This window comes from Petaurus breviceps, unplaced genomic scaffold (genome assembly GCF_028583685.1).
Source record: "Petaurus breviceps papuanus isolate PSGF00001 unplaced genomic scaffold, PetGlider_PUasm1.0 90847, whole genome shotgun sequence".
Lineage (NCBI taxonomy): Eukaryota > Metazoa > Chordata > Mammalia > Diprotodontia > Petauridae > Petaurus > Petaurus breviceps.
Window position 1 is genome coordinate 18,424,215 of NW_027187360.1, and position 27,765 is coordinate 18,451,979.

Genomic DNA, 27,765 nt, shown 5'->3' on the forward strand with positions numbered 1-27,765 from the left:
GGCTCTCAGTCTCTCCACAATCCAATCTATCCTCCCCACAGCTGCCAAAATAATCTTTCAGAAGTGTAGATCTGCCCTAAGTCAGAACTAAGCCATCATTGTTCTCAAAAACTTTCAATGATTGGTATTTAAAGTCCTTGAGGGTGAATGATGTTTCATTTTTGTCTTTTTATTCCCAGCACCTTACACAGTACTTGGCAAATAGTAGCTATTTAATACATTAATTGGATTGAATAAAATTGAATTAAGTTGAAAGAAGAGATCAGGGCAAAATACTACAAGAAAATTTAAGGAAGAAGAAATTACTTTCTTCTGAAAAGATCTGGGAAAGCTTCATAGAGGAGATATCCCCTGATCCCAGCCTTTAAGGAAGATCAAATTAAAAGGAAAGATGAGAAAGGAATGCTTTCCAGGCATGGGAGTGGAAGAGGAAAAGATGAGGTAAGAAAATGGTTAGTCATTCAATTTGGCTGCTTTGCATATAATAGGTTGTGTAATAAATATTGGTTGGATTGAATCAAATTTATTTGAATATACTGAAGAAAATTTTATTGAAAGGAAGAGAATTAAACAAAACTCCTTAAATAATTGTTAATCCTAAAAATATATTTAGATCTTCAGAGTCACCTATAATTATATATATAAAGAGTTCTTTGACTAAGGACATTTTTAGGCCCTCTGTTATCATCAAGAATTATTGTTGTTATTATTACAATATCATTCTAATTAGTCTCATTGCCACAAGTCTCTCTCACTCAAGTAAAAGCTGGTGTTGTGATTTTCATAAAATGTTGATCAGACCATGTTATGCCCTACTCAATAAACTCTTTATTTGTTTAGCTGTGTCCGACTCTCTGTGACTCCATTTGGAGTTCTCTTGGCAAAGATACTTGAGTGGTTTGACATTTACTTCTCTAGCTCATTTTACAGATGAGGAACCGAGACAAACAGGGTTAAATGACTTGCCCAGGGTCACATAGCTAAGTAATTATTTGAAGCCGTATTTGAAGCCATAGAGTCTTCCTGACTCTAGTCCTGGCATATTATCCACTGTGCACCCTAGCAACAATAAACTCTAGCAGCTCCCTATTGCCTCCATAAACAAATATGAACTCTTCCCTTTGGCATTTATAGTCCCCCATAACCTGGTCCCAACCATATCTTTCCACTCTTATAATAAAAACTCACTTTCACTCAGAGGCAGCCAGTTGGTACAGCCCAGCTGTACTGGGCCTAAATTCAGGAAGACCTGAGTTCAAATCTTAGCCTCAGACACTTAAAAGCTATATTGAAAAGTCACTTAACCTTGGTCTGTCTCAGTTTCCTCAACTGTAAAACAAAGATAATAATAACACTTACTTCCCATGGTTTTTATTAGAATCAGATGAGGTAATGTTCATATAGTATTTAGCACAATACCTAAAATATAATAGCTGATTAAGAAATGCATGTTTCCTTGCTTCCTTTCACAGGCACTATGGTCAAATCAAACTGGCTTCTTTAAAATTTCACATGCGGATGCTTGCATCCCTTTTTCCTGGAGCCCGGTCTGTACCCAATACCTGGAATACACTTCCCTTTCTTCCTTCTACCCTTTAAAGGACCTGGTTTCTTTCAAGATTTAGCTAAAGTGATACTTTCTACATGAAGGTTTCCTGATCTCTACAGTTACCATTACCTTCCTCTCCCACTTCCCTTCTCAAAAGAAAAATGATTTTGTATGATTTGACCTATCCTATTGTGAGAGATAGCAAAGGGTTAAGTTTCCACAGGCCTCGGAATGAGGTAATGAAACTTAAAGGAAAGTGGTGAGACTGGACAGGAGTGGACCAGGTTAGGATTAGGGCAACAGAAACCTGTGAGGTTCCAAAATTTGCACCCCTGGCTGATGTCTCTTGAGGGAACAGGGCTGTGCCCTTTCTCATGAGAAAAAATAAAGACCTTTTCTGCTTTCTGACTCAGGCTAATTTTGAGTAGTCAGTAGTTTCTATCGCACACACTACATATGAGCGTTTTGTACCACCTTACTAGAATGTAAATTCCTTGAGGGTAGAAACTACTTCACTGATGTCTCTATATGCTTAGCATTTAGCACAATGTCTGGTAGGCTCTTTATAAATGTGTATTGATATTTATGAAATTGCACAACTGCCAAAAATCAAGCCCTAAAGGACCAATGAAGGGTAGAAGCATGTATTTGTTTCTGACATGACATTTGCCTGAAAATATTAACATTACTCTTTTTTAATTTTTAAATTTATTTAAACTTAAATACAAAATAAGAAAAAATTGCTGTATATACAGTATAACATTAAGAGGGATTCAATGTAAAGCAAAAATTTTCCATTTCAAGAAAACCTATATAATGAATATTACACATTCTTTTCAAAACTTGACAGCTTTTCTTTGTTTCCTTGTTATGTTTTCTTTTGTTCTCTGATGTATACTTTTTACTTTTTCTCCTTCCTTCCCCTTTCCAAGAAGGCTACAAATGTGTGTGTGTGTGTGTGTGTGTACACACACATACATATACATAGATATCCATAAATATATAAAAATACATATATACTCAAATGCATATATATAAGACTGTATTATGCTTATTTCCACTTGTCATCTGTTTCTCTGAAGGTGGACAGTGGACAGCAACTCCCTTTTGTGAGTCCAAGCCTTTCCATATTTTTCTAAATCCAGCAGCTCGTCATTTCCTACATCTCAACAATATTCTGACCCAATCACATTCTATCTGGGAGATTGTGTATGAGAGTTCCCTCTTCCCTGAACCTACCCCTTCCCCATATGACACTATTTTTTCTGTTTGTGGAAGAAATATGGAGAGCTTGGAATTTTTGGAACTACTCTGCCATTTTCCTAGAATCAGTATTACTCCTTTAAAATATATGCCTCCTCATATGTCAATTCCTTTCAAAGGTTCCCACACTCTAATGAGATATCACTTCCAAAGGTATGCAAAGATCTCCCCAAATCTAAGCTTAACTAAGGCTTTATAAACAAATAGAAAATAAATAGCTTCAAATCAGAGCCCACTTGAAGGCCACTTGTATGAATTTCTGAAATTTTATCTTGCTTGCCATGTGCTTAGAGGCTTCCAGGATAAACTGATTTTAGGCATTGGATAAAGAGATAGAGATATGACATATATGTATAATATGTATAAAACACATATATGTTTGTGTGTGTATATATGCACATGTGTGTGGATATGGTAATGTGCTTCAATGCTCAGCATCCATGCATGGTAAAAGTACCATAGATTGCCTTAAAAAGAGTAAGTGATCATAACAGACTTTTAATGGATCTCAGAGTCAGCCAGGACCTTGGAGGTTATTTGGTTTAAACTCTCCCCAATAGGAATACCCCTTCCAAATCCCTAGAAAGTAGACATCTAGCTTCCACTGAAAAGTCTTTTATTCCTTGAGGAAACCCAGGGCATTTGGGGATAGCTCAAATTGTTAGGTTATTTATAAGTGCCTGTTATTTTTTTTCTTCCCTTACTTATAGTAGAGAACTGGTTTCATGCAAATTCCACCATAGCTCCTAGTTCTAGCTTCTGAATCCAAGGAGAATGAATAAGGTTGCTTCCATGCAAAAACCCTTCAAATTTTTGAGGGCAAGTATCATGTTCCCCCATCCCCACCCACCCCCAGATTTATCTTCTCTTTGGGTTAAATATCCAATTCATAATTATTTTTTTTTACTTGAGCTCTTTTTGGGAATCAAAGTATATTGTAGGAAAAAAAGTATTGAATTTGGACTCAGATGACCTGAATTCAAATCCTGCTTCTCTAACTTATATGTGTGATTGTGGATAAACTAATACCTTTCTCTGGGCCTCAGTTTCTCTAGAAAAATTGGGAGGTAATACCTATGTGTTTCTCTAAGATCCCCAGATATCAAATTCCTATCATCAAAGGTGGAGGCTATGTCCAGACACTCATATTTCAAGTATGGGGAGAAGTTGCTCGAGGTCACATAGCATAATATTAGCAGAGGACAGAAGCATAAGGCTGACAGCTCCAGGCTCAGACTAACCCTTACCTCTACTTGATTTATGGCATCTTTTGACTTGTAAATTTTCCTCATAATATCAAAAGTTGCCTTGCCCAGGAAGTGATGTCTACTATAAGATTTAAGTTTGGGGATGACAGTGACTTGAGAGAAGTTTATTCTGACAAATTCAACTACATTTTTCTTAAATAGGGACCTAAGGAAGTACAACTTCAAAACACGAAGCTCTTCCCATTCATCTAACCCACTTCAAGTCCTGTAATGAAATTAACCCTAAGTTCTATGTGTTAGTTAAGTGAAACCTGACATATTGTAGACCATTCTAATGATTTCATAACATTTGAATGATTTTGTAGGCACCTTTGTACATATGATCCTAGACTGAACTGTATGTGCCAAGACTTTGATGAGTATTATCAAATTTGCCCCTGAAGTGAGAATAATCATTGGGGATGGGAGAAGTTTTTAAAATCTGAAAAGAAATACATGCATCTTGTTGTTCCTTTACAAGCTGCATAGAATCAAGATTATGTTGTAAATCTGCTACATTTGTAAGAGGAGAAATATAGTGAATTTAGACTGATATTTATTCTCTGAATACATCTACATGACTATTCTTGGATGTCACTTGACCTGCAGCAAAAAAAAATCTAGGCATAAGGCAGACATCCAGATTCCAGGTCATCTCTAAATTTTAACACACATTTTAAATTCACCTTCCTTATTTGACTTATTATATAGCAAAGTGATTTCATTATAATTAGGTGCTTGAAGAGATGCCTGCTGTCAAGGGACAGTACTTGAGTTTTGATCAGCTCATCAGATGCATCCAAGTTAAACTATAATACCTGTCTAGTAGTGGATAAAACCTAGATGGATCTAGCAATATTATTACAATTAAATTCATGACACATAATAAAAAGCAATGATAATTATTGAACTCTGGCAGGGTGTCCAATGTGTTATTATAATCTGTACCACCCTAGTAATCATTTGCCTGAAAAATCACTCAGCCAAGAAATCTTAGCATTCTTGTTGGTAATCAAATACATCAGTATTATCTTTTGAGCCATCCATTCTCTGCAAGGATGCCAAGAAGACAGAGACTGGGGGAGAGGGGGGAAAGGAAGAGAGAGTGGGAAGGAGAAAAAGAGATGAAGGTGAAAGGGAGGAAAAGAGGAATGGAAGGAAGGAGGGTGAAGAGTAGATAAAAAGGACACAAAGAAAGGGAAACTAGGAAATTAGGAAAGAAGAGAGGAAGAGGGAAGAGAGGGGGAAATGAGGGGAAAAGATAAAAGGGAGAAAAAGGAGAAAATGGAGAAGAGAAAAAAAGGGAGGGAGAAAAGACAAGAGGAGAGAGGAGAGAAAAAAAGAGGAGAAAAGGAATGAAAGGAGAAGAGATAGGACAGGTAGAGAAGAAGGAAACAAGGTGAAGAAAAGAGAGAAACTAATTGTCCCATCCCTATAGTAGAACAAAAACTCCTTAAGAGCAAGAAGTCTCATTTTTGTATGCAAATATGCCAATAAACTTCTTTAGACCTTTATAAGCCTATGGTACAGGGGATAAAGCATGGCAGGGCCTAGAGTCAAAAATGACTCATCTTCCTGAATTCAAATCTAGACTCCTAAATTTTTCTAGCTGTGTTGCCCTGGACATGTCACTTAACTTTGTTTGCCTCGGTTTCCTCATCTATAAAATGAACTAGAGAAGGAAATGGCAAACCGTTCCAGTATCTTTGACAGGTAAACCCCAAATGGGGTTACAAAGAGTCAGACACAACTAAAAAGACTAAACAAAAATCTGTATTACCTAGTGTGGGACACTTAGCAAATAGTTAAATGCTAATTGACAGATTGAGTGATTGAAAGAAAGAAGAAGAAAAAGGAAGAAAGGAAGCAGAGGGAGGAGTAGCAGAAAGAGGATATAAATTAATTTTCCATTCATTATTTTCTACCTAAGGATGTCAAAAACATTTAAATCCCTAGTGATCGAGCAGTGGATACAACACTGTGACATGGATTTAGGTTCTGCAATAATCATACTGAGTTATCTTTGGAATTTTGCACTCACTGAATAAAATTCAGAGAAATAGATTTACATTTGTGGAGTAATAAATCAAAAGCAAGATATAATTGTTTCAAATTTACCCTGTAGGCTACAGTGACAATATTTGCTGCTCTGAACTTTTTTTTTTAATATTTCTTAACAATTGCTATCCTAAAAGATAAAGGTACCCTCAATATTGAATGTGGCAGTAATCTTCATATTCAAAAAGTTCAATTGGGACTGGGCTTTTCTTTTCTTTTCTGATTCTAAAGAAAGTAATATACAAATAATGCCAAGCAAGCATCAGCTGTCAAGTTAGAAAACATTGATTATGCTCTAACTCTGTCTGACAAAAAAAGAAAACATCCACAGCTATGGTCACAAGATGACCTGATGTACAAAGCATTTGAATTATGAATTAGATAACAAAAGCTTGTGTTCTCTCTTTTACCCAAATGGTTCTAGGACAGGATATTATAAGTCCAAGAGACAATAAATATGTTTGTGTCCTTAAAGCATTTCTACCTCACTACACCATCTACTCAGCAAAAAGAAAGTCAAGCTTCTTCTGTGTACTCAATACACATAGGATTATCTGGAAACATTGGCTGATTGGAACTGATAACAACTTTAATTACTGTAAAACTATCAGTTCAAATGTACTACTTCAGAATCTATGATATAAAGTAGGATTTGGGGTGAAATTGGCTTCACAATAACTGAAGTGATTTTATATGGATTTGCACACAGAGTATTTCATTTCAGTAAAATCAAAGTATCACAAATGTTATTTTGCAAAAATCTGAGTGATTTTAATTGCAATAATGGAGAGATATGGCACAGCAAACATTAGAAATAAATCATAGCTATAATAACAATAAATTGCATTTATAGGCACTTTAAAGTTTGCAAAGGCCTTTACAAACAATTCATTTCATCTTCACAATTTTATGAGGTAGTTCCTAAATCTCCACTTTACAGATAAAGAAACTGAGGAGGACAGAAGCCAAGTGATTTGCCCAGGTCATAGAGCTAGTAAATGTCTGAAAATGAATAGGAACTCCTGACTCTGTCTACGAAAATAAAAACTTTCCTTATTGACTCCCTTTTGTACTTCTCATGAAAGAAAAGGATTCACTTATCAAACCCTGTTTCAATGCTTGAAGGATCTGTAGTTTAATCAGTGCGGAAACTCCTTAGTTTCAGAGTTGTGGAGTGCAAAAACAACAACAAAACATCACTCTCTTTTTGATCAGCCTGGTGATGGTCTACAAATTTGTCTAGGCTCGCTGGTCAACAACAGTCAGTCCATCTCTGTGTCCATATTTGTCTTGCCAGTGTTAAGTACTTGAAGTCTGTGAACATAGCTTTCCAGAATCAAGGATCCAGTCCCAGAAGGGTTCTAGCCTCAAAGGAGGATATAAGTGGCAGAATCAAAATGCAGCCTAAAAAATGTTGTAACAAGCAAATGCTTAACCAAGAAACAATAACACACCTTTTAGTTGTTGGTATGCTAATTATGAATCTTGCTTATTTATTCAAGGACTTTACTGCTTTGGGGGTAGGTTGGGTGCTAGACTAGGAGTCATTGAATCATAATGTAAAGCATCCAGGGACCTATGAGGTCAAAAACTTCAAACACTTCATTTTATAGATGAAGAAATTAAGATACATTGGGGAAGCTAAGAGGCACAGTGAATAGAGCACTGACCCTGGAGTCAGGAGGACCTGAGTTCAAATCTGGCCTCAGACACTTAACACTTACTAGCCTTACTAGCCATGTGACCTTGGGCAAGTCACTTAACCCCAATTGCCCTGCCTTCCCTCTCCAAAAAGAAAAAAAAAAGAAAGAAACTTAGATACATTAAGAAAAATTATTTGCCCAAGGTCATCCAGCTAAAGTGTTCAAAGGTAGAACCTGAAGAAAGTCTTCCTAACTCCAGCCCAATTCTCTATTCATTTCAACAGAAGTTCTAAACTTTTGGGGGTAGAGCCAAGATGGTGGAATAAACTCATGAGCTTGGCATGAGCTCCTGCTCCAATCACTTCTAATACATGTAAAAAAAATGACTCTAAGCAAATTTTAGAGCCACAGAACCCACAAGGGAAACAAATCTCCCACTGAAGGCAGCCTGGAAGGCCAAAAGGAAGGGTCTATCACACCAGAGTGCGAGCCAAGTGCATTCTAGCATGAGCCACATGGTTCTGACCCCAGGATGGCCCCAACCAGTGGTGGAGCAGACTTCAGGAGAGTGAATCACTAGCAGCTGTAGCAGTTTCCAGACTTCTCAACCCAAGAATGCCAAATAGAAAGTAAAAGGTCAGTGGGGAACTATGTTGGAACAGGGGGACAGAAGAGTTCTGTCTGGCCCCTGCCCCAGGGTGTGAAGTGGGGGAGGCCCAGCAGCTGCTACAGCTACATAGCTGCAGATTGTAGGGGGAACAAGCAACCATTCAGAGGGTAAACACTCTTCCTTCAACTTGATTGGATCTGGATCGTGGTCTTGGGTAGTGGTACTGGGGTGTGTGGCCAGTGTGGCAGAACTTCTGGGGATTGCAGAGAGGGTGCGGTCCTAATAGCTCCAGCAGCTTCGAAAACCCCAGTGATTTGGGACATAACTCTCTGCAATCTGGAAGCAGAGTTCTACCATGGCAAAGAGCTCAAAAGTCAAGTAATTGGCTGGCAATATCAGCTGAGTACTGCCAGGGATGGGAACCGGGGGCGGGGGGGAAGGAAGGGAGGGGGGGAAGCAGAGCTGCTGGGATCAAGCTGTGTGGATGCTGAGCAGTTGTTGTGAGTGAGGAGAGGAGGATGTTTACCTGAGGTAGCCTGTTCTGTTTCGAAGGCTTGAGAATGTGGGTGTTTACTGCATTAACTACATGTGCCAACTCTGTAGCTACTGTGATGGCTTTGACTTTCTGGTTTTGGGATTCAGTTTTCTGGTATTTGAATAATATTCTAGCTAGATTCCCCCATGTACACTTTTTGATTAATAACCATATGAGCATATTTATAGTTACCATAGGCATTGTGAATATTGCACTGTTGATACACTCTTTTATCTCATTTAACAGATGAGGAAACTGAGGCAAACTGGGTTAAGTGACTTGACCAGGGTCACATTTCTAGTAAGTATCTGAGGCCAGATTTGAACTTATGAAGATGAGTCATTCTGATTGAAAGGTCAGTGTTTTATGCACTGCACCACCTAGCTGCCCTTTGAATATGATTACATAGCTAGTAAGATTCAGAGGAGGTATTTAAATTTGGGTGGCATGATACAGTGCAGGGTTTAATTTGGGTTCTGTAAACTTAAAAACATTTTTTACATTAATTATTTCAATATAATTAGTTTCCTTTGTAATCCTGTGAATTTTATTTTGTGCATTTAATCACAATATTCTGATATTTTGTCCATGACAAAATATGTATTATATATATATATATATATATAAGTTTAGAACTATTTACATTCCTACATGGAAAAACAATAATTGTAACTCATAAGATCTTTCTCAGTATGAGGATAGTTGAAGGGAATATATATGTGTATATATACTGAAATTGGATGTAGAGCTGTCCCTGTCCCAAGGGGTCCCATTTGAGAGGTCAGTTCTTTAGCCAGCATTTGGAATATGCTTGATGCCAGGTCCAGGAGTGACATGTCACAGTTGTGGACAGGGAGTGACATCCAGCTTAAGCTATCAGGCATCTACAGGTGAGGGTACCAAGCCTGCAGAAACAAATGTGAACAAATGAAATAGCAAACAAGGTGAACAAACAAAAAGCCAAGAAGAAACAAGGAGAAAATAACCAGAAACAAGGTAGATACAGGGTTAGCCTTGCTACTAAAGTCTATGGTAGAATATAAGTTAAGGGTACAATTTTGTAATCATCTTCTCCTGAATAAACAATAGTTACAGTGTTATCTTTCCCATGTGCTATAATCTCTGCAGCCTTTGAAACATCATTTGGCTTCCATTTTACCCATGCTTTAGCTTCCAATTTCATTCTATCAGTAGAAACAAATATTTCAGTTCCTCTGATAGTTATTTTGGAAGGAGGATCAGTTTTTACAAGTGGTATTGTTTTACCAGAAACGATAATCACTTGAACTATCCTCTCATTTTTACAAATCTCTATTGGCTCTTCACCTAAATTATGGAATGTCACCACAATTTCTCCCTGATAATTAGAATCTATTACTCCAGCCAATACATGTATTCCTTGAGCTGTTAATCCTGATTTGGGTAAAATCTGTCCAAAGCGATTTTTAGGGATTCTTATGCATATTCCAGTAGATATTTTTCTTATTTCTTTTCTGTCCAACCAAAAGTCCTCTAAACAATGTAAATCATACCCCACCGAACCAGGTGTTCCGGGATACAGTGCTGGAATATCTGACCTCAAAATCCAATACTCAGTATTTGGGATCTTATGTGTTTGTTGTTTCTAATTTGCAGATTTGGGGTCATCATTCTGGCTAGAGGTGTACTTACTCCCAATGGTCTCCACCAAAGCCCAATATGCAGCTAACAACTGCTTTTCAAAAAGTGTATACTGGACTCCAGATGAAGGGAGTTTCCTACACCAAAATCCCAAGAGCACATTTTGGCTTTGTTGTTTTTGCCATAAACCCCAGTTTGCGTAATCATCCTGTACAGTCACTTGTAATTCCATGGGACCATTTTGCATGGGTCATAAATTTAGGGCCAATTGTATGGCAGCCTTGGCTTCTTCAAAAGCTTTACTCTGCTCAAGTCGCCAATTGAATCAATATTTCCTCTGAGTGACTTTATTTAAAGGTTTAAAAATCTGTCCCAAATGTGGAATGTGTTGCCTCCAGTATCCAAACAATCCCATGAACTTTTGGTCCTCCTTCTTATTGATAGGAGTGGGAAAATCTTGAATCTTTTGTCGGGCTTGCAGAAGAATCTCTAGTAGTCCCTCATTCCATTGTATACCCCAAAATTTCACATTTTGACCTGGTTCCTTGTACCTTTGCAGGGTTAATTTCCCACCCTTTAATATTCATATGCTCAATTAGAAGGTTCAAACTCCTCTCTACTTCTTTTGCATCTTTTCCCTGTATCATGATATCAATGTAGTGTGTAAACTGTACACCAGGTAGCTTTAATTTATCCAACTGTTTAGCCACAATCCTGTGATAAACAGTGGGGCTATGCAGGTATCCTTGTGGCAAGCAGGTGAAAGTATATTGTCTACCCTGCCAAGTGAAAGCAAACTGGTCCCATTATTTAGGGTTTATTGGGATGGTGAAGAAGGCATTCGCCAAGTCAATAACTGCATACCAAGTCCCATCATATTTCTGGATCCTTTCTATTAAGGTGATGGCATATGGAACAGAAGCCTACAAAGGAGGAGTCACCTTATTCAACTGTCTATAATTCACAGTCATTCTCCATGTCCCATCTGATTTTCTTACTGGCCAGATAGGATTATTCCATCATGTGGTCGTAGGGACTAACACTCCTGCTTCAACATATTCCTTTATAGTAGTGGTAATTTCATCTTGCCCACCTGGCACACAATACTGCTTTAAAGTAATGACTTCAGAACGTTCAGGTAAAGTGATTGGGTCCCTTTTTATTTTTCCCACCAAAATTGTATTAATTCCTACCTTCCTTACAGTGAAAAGGTATTCCCTTCAGATAAATTCAAAGTCATGCCTCCCAATATATATATTCCAATGATGTATTCAGGAATGGGTACAACAACCACAGTATATTCTTTCTTAGGTAATTGCCTAATTTTCATTGTTATTTTACCTTGTCTGGCTGATAATTCAACCCCCACTATTCCTATGATGGTAATAATAGGAGTCCCATGTTTAAACTTATCAGGGTTTCCATAGATAAGTGTGGCCTCAGCCCCAGTATCCAGCAACACCCTAGTTACAGTAGTTGATCCATTCTTCCAATATGTATTTAAAACAATGTGCGGTCTGCAGTCTCTTATGCATGTTTCTTTAATCTGGGCTGGGGCTCAGTTTATTTCCTATTCTCCATGAAGGTGGGGCAAACTTGGATATAATGATTCAGGAGTATCTGTAGAGGTGGTTCCTGCTTCCCTATTCATTCTAATGTTAAATACCTTTTCTTGGTGTATCTTATGCAGCTCTTCAGTTGGAATACCATCTATTCTTCTAAAATCCACCCCTGCTCTCAATAGAGCAGTAAACAGTTTCCTTCTTATCAATCTATTTTGTCTTTTAATCATCTGGCTATTTACTCTTCTCTCTAGAGGAAATTTACCTTTTCCCCATTCCCCTAAGTCACTTAATTGTGAAATCTTATCCAGCACCTCCAAAAAAGGGTGCCCTATTTCCCCAATTAATAGAGTCAAAATTTGGTGCTTATAAGTAAGAGGAGCCATCTTCACTATGATATTTCTATGAGGAACCCCTAGGGGGATAACATGATATGCATTTGCATCTCCAACCATAATAGCAGTTTTCATTACTTCCTTCTCTAGCTTTCTCATACAGTTGCTAAGTGAGTACAAGGGTCTGTCTCCACCAGGCCACATAGAGTCAGTAGGATATTGCCTATTGCATCCCTCTGTAGCTAAACCTAAGAAATTAGTTCTGTTGCTACCTCCTTGCACATGGTGATCCCTAAAAGCTTGGTGTACAAAAAGATTCTGACTGATGCCTATGAATTTTAAGGAATTCACACTATCCAGTGATATTCCTCTGGTACCTTCATCACTGATTCTTACCATCCAAGACACTAAAGACTCTCCCATTCTTTGGGTGAATCAACTCAATATATCAGCAAGCTCCTGTTGAGTGAAATCCTCAATTATCTTCCTGAACTCTGTTTGGCCCCAGCGGTTCTCCTGTCTTCTTCTTAGTATGGAGAGAACTTCTGCATTAGAAGACTCCTCATCTAACCTTGTTCCATTCTCCTCACACACATTCTCCTGGCAACTGTCAGGACAACTCTGCCCAGCCTGTACAAAAGCTGCATGCACATTTCTTCTCCTAGTTTTTTGCTTCCTTTTACCTACATGAACAGTAGCTTGTTCTTCCACCACCTGAGACCCTCCATCTTGCTCTTATGAATGCTGTGGCACAGATGAATCCTCACGCAAACCGGCTGAATCCCTTGCCATCTGAGCATTTTCCTCCAGCAACTTATCTCTACTTTTACACATAAGACAGTAACTTGTTAGCAGGACCCAGCCTCTCCTGCACACTCCTGCCAGTTCTTTGCCTGGTTCTATGGGTATTCCTTGCCCTTGTTTATCTTTCCAAATCTCCAGGTTCTCCCTCTTGTAGCCTTAGTTCCCAGTTTTCACAGGGTACTGTGCTTTTGGCCCATTCTCTGGCTGGAGAGGAATAAGGCAAATCCTCCCATCCTGTGATAGCCATTTCTCCCTCTAAAACCCTACTCTTTCCAAATAGAGGCCTAACATTTTGTTATCCTGCCCGCATAGCCAAATATATCAACAATGCAATATTCACAATGGCTACAGTAACTATAAATATGCTCATATGGTTATTAATCACAAAATGTAATAGGCTCTCTACATGGGGGGCATAGAGAGAACATTCATTCAAATTCCAGAAAATTGAGTCCCACAACCAGAAAGTCAAAGCCATCACAGTAGTTACAGAGTTGGCACATGTAGTTAATGCAGTAAACACCCACATTCTCAAGCCTTCAAAACAGAACAGGCTACCTCAGGCAAAGACCCTCCTTTCATCACTCAGCAACCGCTCGGTGTCCACACAGCTCGCTCCCAGCAACTTGGGCCTCCTGCAGTTCCCATTCCTGGCAGTCTTCAGCATTTTTTTTTTTACTGCTTAATCACACTGTCAGCTCACACTGAGCTTCGAAGACTTTCAAATCCAACAGATCTTTTTTTTTTTTTTAAGATAAATTGCTATCTAATGATATCTTCTCTATTCCATACTTGTGAACTTGTTTTTTGGAGCCCAAACGTAAACATTTATATTTATCCCTATTCAATTACAGCTAATTATATTTGGCCAAGTTTCTAACCTATTAAGATTCTTTTGAGTCCTGATTCTGTCAACCACTATGCTAGCTATCCCTCCCAACTTCTTGTCATGTGAAATTTTGATTAAAATGTTTCCTATTCCTTTATTCAAAAGGGGGGGGAGGGGGAGGAAGTATGTTCAACAGCACAGATTACTGATACAATTCTCGAGTTGGCATCAAAGCTACTCTTTGACTCTGACCATTCCACCAGTCCATCTAAATGTATTATTTTTACCTAGCATAAATGTCTCCATCTTTTCTACAAGAAAAGTATGAAAAGAAAATTATCAAATGTTTTTGTTTTAAAATCTAGGTCAATTAGAACTACAGTATTCCCCCCAGTCTATTAGTTTAGTGACCCTGTTAAAAAGCAGGAGTTGGGGGGAGGTGTTGTAGCAGGAAGAGAGGTCCTCTGCTAGAACCCTACCTCATAATTGACATTGATCTATTTGAAGAGGGTACACACTAAGAGGGTTAAGTTTGCTCTGGAGACCCCAAAATACCAACACACCGGGTCCTGCCAAATAAATTTAACTCAAGTCTTCTCAGCCCAATAAAAGTAAAATTTATTAAAAGTTCACTTGCATTAGACACAGAGTAAGTCTGTGCTAGGTCATTCTACAGCACTCTCACTATTCTATGGCATTCTATGGTGTACTCACTCTTCCATGGCGCTCTCCCTATTCTATGGTATTCTATGGTGCTCTCACTATTCTATGGCATTCTAAGGCACTATCACACCACATGGTGTTGAGATGGGGTCTTATTAATAGAAGGTTGTGGGAGGAATCTAGAGGTGGTCTAGAGGAGGAGTTTGGGGAGGGTCTTCAGGAGGAGTTAATGAGGTCAATGAGTGATTAAGGGTGGGAAGTATCTGGAGGCTACAGACAATGGTGGGCTAGGCTAGTTCAAGGATGTATTGATATTTTGATAGGTTCAGGGGTGGGAAGTAGATGAACAATGGAGAGCTAGACTAGTAACTAGGCTAGTAGTTATCAGTTAGTAGGTCTGGTCCCAGCCACAATGTAAGGCTTATTGCCTCATGCAAATGCCTCATCAAATGAGACAATAAAGAGTCCGAGGGAGATTCCCAGAGCCCATACCTAATCATATTCATCAATAATCATTGTTAAGGTCTGGACATCCAAGTTCCAAATTCATCCACCTGTGCTCTTTTCCAATCCATATTTTTGTTTTTCATTTTATCTGTTAGAATGTAATAAGCGACTCTAGCTAATATCTTGATGGAATTCAACTCTATTATGACCAGGCCATTACTCCAAACTACCAATCTAGTAACTTGGTGAAAACAGGAAATGAGGTTAGCATGTATGGCATGACGTTTTCTTGGCCTGAGTAATTCAATATACTGAAGTTGACATGGATCATTCAGTGAATAAGTTGTAATTTTTTGAATATGTATATCTTTCTAGCCTGAGAAAATATGGACACTTGCATAAAGCTTTTAAAAACTATTCGTTACAGTGATACCACTTTATAATAACAACCATTATGAGCAAATATCTATTCTACTCATTCCAGAGGAGCCTAAATATCAATGTAATGCTGGCTTCTGTCTGAAAAATTCTTTCTGCTGACCTTTGAGAACTGATATATTTATGGAAAGGGGAGAAAAATCTCAGCTTCCTCCATAAATACTGTTTCATTTGTAATTAAGATTGATATGTGGTTTCTTGTAAATTTTCACTACTTCTGTCCAGCCTCTTCAGCCGAAGAGCTGTTTAATTATCCACATGAAGGTAAAACCACAAAGTAACCAATAAATCAAGATGGTGATAATGATTACCTCAATTAACAGTAAAAAGACTCCTAATTAAAGAGAACTTTGGTAGTAGCATCATCCAAAAGGTCTTGCAAATTCCTCAATGTTAATAAAGTTTCCTAATATTCTATTAGATGAAGGGGAGTAACCAATAGGCACAAGAAAAAAGCCGACATCCTACTTAGAATGGATATGCAGCATCATTTTAATGTACATGGACAACAAAATATTATAATTAATGCATAATCCTCTTCACAAAAAGACCTAGGGAATCTGAAGAAATAATAGTCATTAACAAGTCTCTGGATGAACCCACAAAAATGAAGGGTTTTTGAGACAATCTAATGGTTCAAGTCATAACTAAGACAGGATAAATGAGTTGTCATCTTAAAATGTCCAGATTTAGAGGGTGCCAGTAGCACTCTCCTAAGACAGACTTCCTCCCCTGATGACTAAATTCTAGGTCAATTTCAGCACTCTACTCTGTATCCTGTGCACAAAAATGTCTAATTTCATCAGTATATGAGATAGGTGTGGTGGGACTGGGAGGATTTGTAGGGCAAAACCTAGAAAAGCCTCAGTCTCACTAGGCAGACAGGAAGCTGATCTCTTTATAATTTTATAGAATATCAGAATTAGAAGAGTCTTCAGATGACATTTAGTCCAAAAAGAATCTCTTCTCTGATAAATGTTCTTCTAGCCTCTATATGAAGAGCTAAAAAAAATAGAGAATATGATATCTCAGTAATATCTCTTAAGGATAGTCTTCACGTGGACACTGTTGTCAAGGAACCCTGTTGAGCTCAGACGTGAAAATGAACATAGTTGTTGCCACACATAACTCCAAAGTAAAATTCATTTTCCTTCTTGTAGAATTATCTGATGATAATAATTTTAAGTTCCACTGGGAATCTTAGGGATATTGATTAAATTTAATTCAGTCAACATTTATTCAATGTTTACTATGTACAAGGCACTCTGCTAAGGATACAAAGGCAGAAATAATATAATCTCACCCTTGAGAAGCTAATATACTATTATTGATGGTGGTATTGAATTGGCTGATATGATGGGGGTGGGGTGGGAATAGAACAAGCATATATTGAGTACCTACCATGTGCCAGACACTGTGCTAAGAACTTTACAAATATTATCTCATTTAAACCTCACAACAAGTTTTGGATGTAGCTGCTACTATTGTTCCCATTTTACATTTGAAGAAACTGAAGCAGAGGTTAACTGACTTGCCCAGGGTCACAAGGCTAGTTAAGTGTCTGAGTCTAGATCTGAATGCAGAACTTTCTAATTCTAGGTCCAATACTTCCTCCACTGAGCCACTTAAGTCCACAAATGAGTAAATATAAGATAATTTGGGGAATAAGGACCACTACCACCTGGGGTGATCAGAAAAGGTTTTGGAAAGCTAAATTTCATAGGAAGATGAGAAATCTGGCAAGTAGTCAGATAGCATGTATTAGGTGTCAGACAGTAGGAAATTTGCTGGTATACAAATGGTTTGGAGGAAACAGGGACTGGCCAATATTTAATAGGGCAGGTGCAGCAGAGAGTGTACTGAACGGATGGAATGATATGAGTAAGTGGAATGCTTGTTGGGGAGAGATCACTAGGGGCAGGGATTTGGGAGGCAGGGCTATCTGTACTGTTTGGCCCTAGGTCCTGGGACCTCCTTGGGATATGAAGTAATTGAGGAGAGAGGAAAGGAGGATTGCATACTCACAGGATGCTAGTTATTCTAAGTTCATGGCTTATGCTTTCCTAGTACCCCAACACTGTATCTACCAGAACTGGGGAAGCAAGAGGCGATGAACCTATAATCTAGTACAGATGAAGCATATCAGCTGAACTCATTTTCTTTCCCTAGCAAGGGATGCTTGGGGAAAATGGATATGGAATTCTATGTCTTTATAGAATCTTAAAATGTTAGAGCCAAAGGAGCCTAAGAGAGCTAGACAAACTTCCTCCATCCTTCCATTTCATGTAGCTCAGTGAAACTCAGTTTCCCCTTCTGGAATGTTCTGCCTAGTACAGCTTGGTGCTGCCACTCTCAATACGCACATATACATCAATACAGCAGAACCATCTGATGGGGTACAGCCTCTGGGAAACCCCTTGAACTCTGAATCTTCCCACTAGATGAGGCATTTGCCTGAGGACATAAAACTTTCATTATCACTAGACCCAAATCTCTATTACTAGCCTAGCCCTCCATTGTCAGGTTACTCCCCACCCTTGATCCTCCCAAAATATCTATACCTAAATCTGTTACCTTTAAACTAGACTAGCCCTCCATTGTCTTTCCTCTCCAAGTAAACTCCAGCTATTTTCCACCTTTAATCTCTCATTACTGGAGTCTGACCTCATTTGACTCCTTCTGAAGACCCTCCCCAAACTCCTATTCTAGACCACCCCTAGAACCCTCCCACAATCTTTCTGTATATAAGCTCCATCTTGCCTCCATGAGGTAGCAGAGAATTATCTAGTGCACACTCACTCTGTGCCAGATTATTCTGGGCTGCTTGTACAATGCAAGTGTCACAGATACATAGGCTCTTTAAGAGTCTGCCCATTATGGCAAATCTTTAATAAACTTTCTTTTACTTTGGCTAAGAGAAGACTTGAGTCGAATTCATTCGGCAGTACCCAGCATGTTGGTATTTTGGAGACTTTTGTACCCCTAAACCTTAAACCTCAATATTCTATGGTTCCCTGACCTCAACAGCATCAAGATCTATAAGACCACCAGCAGTAAAAATAGATGTGAGCCCCTAAATAAAATGCTCTTACCAGAAAGTAGGGCAGTACTTGACAAACAGTAGGTATTTGAAAGATTCTAGTTGCCTAACTGACTAAAGAAACAATCCAAAGGACAGAAATACTAATCCAAGCAAACTGGCCTAAAAAAAAATCAGACTCTTATTTTCAAACTTCTCACTGTACCAAGGATTTGGTTATGCTAAGGGTCAAGGCCTGTGTCTCCTGTATACATATATAGCGCATTCCTGTCACTGAAGTCCCAGGCCTTCATTATTCATGTCCCCTGATACCAGCTCTGTATGGAAAGTTCCCCTTATGTTTCTGTTAGGAAATTGAAATAGAACAAGCATGGCTTTTCCCTGCTTCTGCATATTTCTGTAGCACCCACTATCCTCTCCCTAGTGAGATACCTGCCCCCAACCACAAGAGGTGTGACCCCCTGAGCTGTGAGACTGTTGGAAACTTAGTTCCCACACTCACCTGGATCCTCTGTCAATGATTCTTCCTGACCTTGAGAAAGTCAATCCACTTCCCCCTTCCATCTTCTCTCCTCTAAAAAGGGAATAAAAGGAGCAAATTTACTGACCTCACAGGGGTGTTGTGAGGATTAATTGTAAAGCACTTTGAAGACAGAAAGTGCTATGTAATTGCTAAGTACTGCATTATTACATTTAATACCTTCCTCCCAAGGCATAGCTCAGCTTAATGATCTGCTTTAATTTCGTGACCCGGAGCCAATGTGTCAGGTAAACATTTTTTCCCAACCATTTTAATGCAAGGTGGGCAGATTATACCGCGGAGGCCTTTTCCAAGACTCCCGCACAATCTCTATTTTCCCTTTCTTCTCAGGCAAGCATGTGGACACGTCTTGCCTGACCTCAAAGCAGATTGTCTAGCCCTGCTCCAGCTCATGAAATGATGCATGTAGGCTTCCTATAATTTGTCATCTGTGGATGGAAATGAAGAAATCCCACTCTGGGCTGATTCCTGGCCCTCTCTGTTTCTCAGAGGTTCATGTAGGTGGCTTGTGCTTTTACTAACTGATAGTTAATACCTCTGCTTGGCCTGCTTTAATGAGCCAGGCTGTTCATTAGTGCAGCCAGCCTCCCACAGGGCACCAGCATCTTAGGCTGTGCTCCTCACCATAAAGTCTCCACTGTGAATTGTCAGGCCCATAGCTGTGAATTACTACCATCCCTCTGGAGAATATTTTATTGCTGAAAGAAGGGGGCAGGGAAATTATCCCAGAATTACTTTTCTACAAGCAATTTTATTAAGAATAATAACCCACTATGTTTATATAGAACTTGACAGTTTACAAAACTCACAAACATTATAAATCTTTTTTGATCTTAACTGTTCTATTTTGTGGTATGCAGGGTAGAACCATTATCCCCATTTCATAGATGAGGGAACAGTCTGAAAGAAAGAGTTTGCATAACATACACATATATGCATATGTATATATTTTATTATATATATGTGTATATATATATATATATATATATATATATATGTTGAGTTATCAGTGATTTCACCAGAATGACAAGCTCTCATAAATAGATTGTATCTGTGCTATGTTTTATCAACCCATGCAGGTCTTGTCTATATCTTGCCATGTAAAATTTCCCAACACCTACCAAATACAGAGCAGGTCTTTCTCCTATACTTTAAAGCTATTAATATAATGTACAAACACACATTTATGTGCATGCATGAACATGTGTACATGTATGTTTTATATATATAAAAACTATGATGTGTTTTATACATGTAAAAGTATTATGTGTGTGTATGTATGTGAATGTATATTTTACCTACTGGGCAAGTCACAACCTCTCAATGTCCCAGTTAACTCTTTAAGACTCTAGGTTATAGATCTTAACTGGTAGAGGGGATTCCTTATTATAAGTTCCACATACTAAAGAAATCTACACAAAGAATATATGTATTTTGTCCAGACCTATGATTTCATTCCTTCAGAGTAATAGTTCTTCAAGTATGGTCCAAGGGCCACTAGGTTCTATGCAGTCAAAAATATTTTCCTAATGATATTAAGATCTTACTTGCTTATTAAAATACTACTTCATTTTCCAACTACATATCTATGTGAGTCCAGATTTTCATATACTTCATCCAAAACAATATGTCACAACAGAGTAAATTCGGAAGATATCAGAATCCAGCTGCCTTCTATTGAAAGAAGCATGAAAAGAGATTTTCAATATGAAAAATGTTACTCTTATCATTGTTTTAGTTTTGAAAATATAGCTATTTTTATTAAAATATGTAATTATGTTAACATGTGATAGATTTATTATCATGTAAATGAATTAATAATGCTTTAACATTTTACTAATTTTAATTTCTAATATAGTAAATATCAATAGATATAACCCATATAAACAAAAGATCTTTGGGGTCTTCAATAATTTTTAAGAGTGTGAAGGAGTCCTGACCAAAACATTTGAGAATTGTTGATATAGGGAAATGCCTGGTAAGGAGATACCCTCCACAAATGTAGATTCATACATGTCTTTCGTTGTAACTTATAGTCTTAGAGATTTTCCTAGAGGCACTAAGAAATTAAATAACTTGTCCAGGATTACAAAACCAATGTGTGTCAGAGGTAGTCCTCAAACTCAGGTTTTCCTGACTCTGAAACTGATTCTCACTTCATTGGGCCACACTGTCTTTGTATTTGTACATCAATCCTTCAGTATCTCCAGTGACTCTATGATCCCATAGATGTGGGTAGGTACCTCCTTTAGTAGTACAGAATGCACCCTATTTACCCATGCCTCATTATGCCATGTAAGTCTTGTCCATGTACTCCAAATTTTTCTACTCAAAGAGCTAAAAGTCTTTCTCTAGATCTCTTTACATTACATGGGAACCCATAAACATTCAGGCAATCCATCCGTTAAACCTCACTTTTCCATGACAAACCTACCTCCTTTTCAAGTGAAACGTCACTTTGATGATGTATGTTATGAAACTTTATGCATGAAATTCATTGTTGGTAACCCACTGAAGGTTATTAGTGCAGTGCTTATCATGTGACTCTTGACTGTTATTGGGGAAGTCTGTAATGAGTTCCTCAGGACTTGTTATTGGGGAATTCTGCAATTAATTCCTCAGGACTATTGTTATTTCACTGGGCACATAGGTGGCATAATGGATATAACACCAGGTCTAATTAGGAAGAATCTTCTTGAGTTCAAATCTGGCCTGAAACACTTACTAGTTGTGTGACTCTGGGCAAGTCATTTAACCCTGTTTGCTTCAGTTTCCTTATCTGTAAAATAAGTTGGATAAGGAAATGGCAAACCACTACATTCTCTTTACCAAGTCAACCCCAAATGGGGTCATGAGGAGTCAGACACGACTGAAACAACTGAACAATGACAAATAGTATTTCATGATCCACACTCATATAGCATCAATTAGAGTTAGAGTTGAAAAATACTTTAGGGGTTAGCTAGTTCAACCTCTCATTCTGTAAATGATGATACAGAAGCTTAATGACTTTCTCAAGGTCACATAGGTATTTAGGGAGAGGATTTAAATGTAGCTTCTCTGACTATAAATTCATCATTTTTTCCTACTGTTTCCTGAGGAGTGGAACTTCTGTCTGAATTATTCCCACAGGTTTTTCTATTCATGAGATAATTGTTTGATTCTTCACATTTCTTTGTTGCAGACTCCCTAAAAAATATTAAGTCACCTCATACCAAAGGATCACAAAGTACAATGACATTCATAAAATCTTAATATGCATTGTATGAATAAGGTCATGGCTTTCTAGCCAGGTTGAAGCAAACACTGTTGTGGGTATGCCAAAGATGGATTACATCTACTTGTGTTATGCTATACTTCTAAGGAAGGCACTAAATCATAAAAGTTACACCTCACCTTGCTGAGTTTGTGAAACCAAATGTAAAAAGATAGTTATATGAGGTGGGGTTCCTCAAATCTAGAAAAAAAAAAACAGCTAAAATATTCTTCTTCTCTACCCCTCCGACCTAAGGAGAAAAGAATATTCAAAGTAAGACTTAGGGAGGTGGAGACAAGATGTGAGAGTCAAGGCAGGAATTCACCTGGGCTCTCCCCCAAATCCCTTCAAATGCATTTTTTGAATTGACTGTAAATAAATTCTAGAGCAGTAGAAGCACAAAAAGATGGAGTGGAACAAATTTCTAGCCCAACACAACTTGGAAGATCAGCGGAGAAAGTCTCTTGCATCAGGGTGAGAGAGGAGCACAACCTGGTGCAGGCTTGGAGCCCAGCAAACTCAGAACAGGCCTCAGGGAGACTAAATCACTGGCAACAGTGCTGATTTGCAGACCACTCATCCCACAGCTGCCACAGACAACTTCGGTCTGCAGGAAAGGTCTCTCTCACCTGGGTGAAAGCAGAGTGCCGTCCAGCACAGGTCCCACCAACACAGCCACAGCAAAATAGGAGCAGGCCGTGAGAGTGACTGGATCAGCATTTGCAGCAGGTGCTTCCAGAGCTCTCCGCCCACAGATGGTAAGGAGGTCAGGCAAGTGGACAGAAGATTATATGGGTCTTTTTGCTAGCACTGAGGTGGGACTCTTATTTTGCCAAACTCAAATCCAGGTTCCAGTCTTGGGTAGAAGTCCCAAGGCAAGGAGGAGCACTACACACCAGAGCTTATAGTCACAGGAGAGCAGTTCTAGGGCAGAAAAAAGTGCCTGTGGTCGCTCACAGACCAGAACACATGACAGGAGAAGAGTACATACCTCTCCTTAGATCATACCACCTTGGAAGTATCTCTGAAAACAGGTACACAATAACCCTAAAGCTTGGGACAATACACCATCCACACTGGAAGCAGAGCCCTAATTTAACAGAGTTAAAAAGTTAACTAATAGGCTATGAAAATGAGTAAACAAAAAAAAAACTGACTATTGAACATTACTATGTTGACAAGGAATACCAAAACACACACTCTGAAGAAGACAACAAAATCAAAGCTCCTACATCCAAAGCCTCCAAGAAAAATATGAATTGGTCCGAGGCCATGGAGGAGCTCAAAAAATATTTTGAAAATCAACTAAGAGAGGTAGAAGAAAAATTGGGAAGAGAAATGAGAGTGATGCAAGAAAATCATTTAAAATGAGTCAACAGCTTGCTAAAGGTGACATCAAAACATATTGAAGAACATAACACCTTAAAAAACAGATTAAGAGAAGAATGCCTTCAAAAGAAAAATTGACCAAATGGAAAGGGAAGTTCAAAGGCCCACTGACGAACATAATTCCTTAAAAATTAGAATGGATCAAATGGAAAATAATGACTTCATAAGAAATCAAGGAACCATAAGACAAAAATGACAAAATGACCAAAAAAAATAGAAGACAGTTTAAAAGATCTCCTTGGAAAAACAACTGACCTGGAAAATAGATCCAGGAGAGATAATTTAAAAATTATTGGACTACCTGAAAGCCATGATTTTAAAAAGAACATTGATATCATTCAAGAAATTATCATGGGAAACTACCCAGATTTTCTAAAACCAGAGGGTAAAACAAAAATTATAAGGATCCACTGATCACCTCTTGAAAGAGAATCCAAAATGGAAACTCCCAGGAATATTGTAATCAAATTCCAGAGTTCCCAGATCAAGGAAAAAATATTACAAGCAGACAGAAAAAAAAGCAATTAAAGTATCTTGGAGCCACAGTCAGGATAGCACAGGATTTAGTATCTTTTACATTAAAGGATCAGAGTACTTGGAATATGATATTCCAAAGGGAGTGGCAAAGAAGTCAAGATTACAACCAAGAATCACCTACCGAGAAAAACTGAGTATAATCCTTCAGAGGAAAAAAATAGATATTCAGTGAGATAGAGTACTTTCAAGCATTCTTGATGAAAAGACCAGAGCTGAATAGGAAATTTGACTTTCAAATACAAGACTCAAGAGAAGCACAAAAAAGTAAACAGGAAAAGGAAATCATAAAGGATCTGATAATTTTAAGCTGTTTACATTCCTAAGTGGGAATTTGTTACAATTATCATTGTAACTCATAAAACCTTTCTCATTATTAGGGTAGTTAGCCGTATAAATAAACAGAGGACACATATGTGATTTGAATATGACATAGGGGGGAGAGAGAAATACTGGCAGAAAGAGAAAGGGAAAAGTATAATGGGAGAAATTATCTCATATAAAAGAGGCAAAAAAAAGCTTTTACAATGGAAGGGAAGACAGGGGAGGCAAGAGGGAGGGAGTGAACTTTATTGTCATCACAATTGGCTCGAAGAGGGAATAATATACACATTCAATTTGGTATAGAACTCTATCTTACCCTCCAGGAAAGTAGGAGGGGAAGGGGATAAAAAAAAAGTGGGGGTGGTGGTGATAGAAGGAAGATCAGGTTTGGGGAAAGGGGAATCAGAAGCAAAACACTTTTGAGGAGGGATAGGGTGAAGAGAGAGAGATAATAAAATAAAAGGAGGGGAATAGGACGGAGGGAAATACAGTTAGCAGTAATAAATGTGAAAATACTTTTGAAGTAAGTTTCTCTGGTAAAGGCCTCATTTCTCAAATATAGAGAAATGAGTCAAATTTAATAAAGATAAGAGACATTCCCTAATCCATAAATGATTAAAAGATATGATTAGTTTTCAAATGAAGTAATCAAAACTATCTATAGCCATATTTTTTAAAATTCTCAAACTCACTATCGATTAGAGAAATGCAAATTAAAACAATTCTGAGGTACTATCTCATAACTATTAGATAGACTAATAGAACAGAAAAGATAAATGACAAATGTTGGAGGGGGATGTAGGAAAAATTAAACTTTAATGCACTGTTAGTGAAGTTGTGAACGGATTCAACTATTCTGTAGAGCAATTTAGAACTATGCCCAAAAACCATGCATACCCTTTGACCTAGCAATACCACTACTAGGTCTGTATTCCAAAAGAGATTTTTGAAAAAGGAAAAGAACCTGTATGTACACAAATATTTATAGCAGCTATTTTCTGGGATAAAGAATTAGAAGTTGAGGGGAACCAATCGATTGGAGAATGGATGTGGTATGTGATTATGATGAAGTACTATTGTACTATAAGAAATGATGAGTTGGATTCTCTCAGAAAAATCTGAAAAGACTTGTATGGGCTAAGGCAAAGTAAAATGGACTGTGTACAAAGTAACAGCAATATTGTAAGATGATCCACTATGAATGACTTAAATATTCTCAGCAATACAAAGATCCAAGAGAACTCTGAAAGGCTTATGATGAAAAATGCTATCCATACCCAGAGAAAGAATTGATGGTGTCTGAATACAGATTGAAGCATACTTTTTTTTTTTACTTATTTTTCCTGAGGCTTTTTTTTGGTCTGTGTTTTCTTTTACAACATGACTATTATGGATATGTTTTGCATGACTACACATGTATAACCAATATCAAATTGTTTTCCTTCTCAAGGTGGGGGTGGGAGTAGGGAAAGAGGAAGGGAGAGAATTTGGAACTCAAGGTTTAAAAAAGAATGTCAATAATAGGTTTTACATGTAACTGGGGGAAAATAAAATAATAAATAAAAGCTAAAAGAGACTTAGAACACACACATATACATATATGATGGTATATGATAATAATGATATGTCAAGAGCTGGCTTTGAAACTAGGAAGACCTGGGTTCAAATCCTGCTTCTGACACATACTGGCTTATATCAGTCAAGAATTTAATAAACTCCTACTATGTGCTAGACACTGTGCTAAGCATTATCTGAACCTAAGCAAGTCACTTAACTTCTTAGTGTTATAGATAACTCTATAAAATTCTGAGCTGGAGAAAAAGTGCTGAGCCATGTTAGTAAATAGAATTTCCTCATTCTGCAGTTCACTAAAACAATGAAATTCTGTGCCTAGTCATTATCTCTATGCCTATTCCTGTTCTTATCCTGTGTTCTCTCTCTCTCTCTCTCTCTCTCTCTCTCTCTCTCTCTCTCTCTCTCTCTCTCTCTCTCTCTCTCTTTCACTGTCTCACTTTCTCTCTCATGCACATAGCTAACAAATGTTGAAGGCAGGATTTTAATTCAGGTCTTCCTTATATACCATATATGTATATCTGTACATACATGCGTGTGTACATGTATACATCAGTCCTTCAGTACTCCAATGGCTCTATGATCCCATAGATGTGGGTAGGTACCTCCTTCGGTGGTACAGATTGCAGCCTATTTATCCATGCCTCATTATGCTTTATGTGTGTACATATATGTGTGTGTATATACATATATATATATATATATAACTGTGCATGAATATATGGAGAGAGACAGAAACACACAGAGGGGGAGGGAGGGAGGGAGGGAGGAGGGGAGACAGAGAGAGAGAATAGACTAGAAGAGCAGAATTCAAGTTCTGTCTCCGACGTTCGGCGGCTTTGTTACCCCCTGGCGAGTCATTAGCCTCTCTGGAATTCAGTTTCCTTCCTGTAAAATGACTTAGTTAGATTTGATGCCGTCTAAGGTCACTTTCAGCTCTAAGTCCATGTCCCTTTACAAACTGTGTGACACTGAGCAAGTTATAACCTCTCTCAGATTACGGTTCCTTATCTGCAAAATGTGCGTGATAATAGCATCTTCCTTATAAGGTTGATTTTCCTAGATCATATAATGTAAATTACATAAAACCCTTTTTCAAACCTTGAAGTGTTATATAAACAAGCAAACTCATATTATTGTTACATATGATTCCTTTCAAAGTGATACATTTTCCTATCATCAGGTCTCCTGGTATTTCAACAGCCAGGATTTTCCATCAGGCATTAAACTTGATATGTTACAAAAATGCATTTTGTTTTCTCTTCCCACCATCAGACCCAGGGTACCTAAGACAAATTTGTACTACATTTATAAAAATGATTTTCATCTTTAATCACTTTTTTAAAATTTCTCCATTCATTTCATCAAAGTCAGTCTGATTGTTAATCCTATTAAATAATGTTGTCCTTTCTGTAAGTAGAATTTCCTATGTAAGTGCTATGTAAATTGATAAGCAGAGAGAGGGAGAGAGAGAGAGAGAGAGAGAAAGAGAGAGAGAGAGAGAGA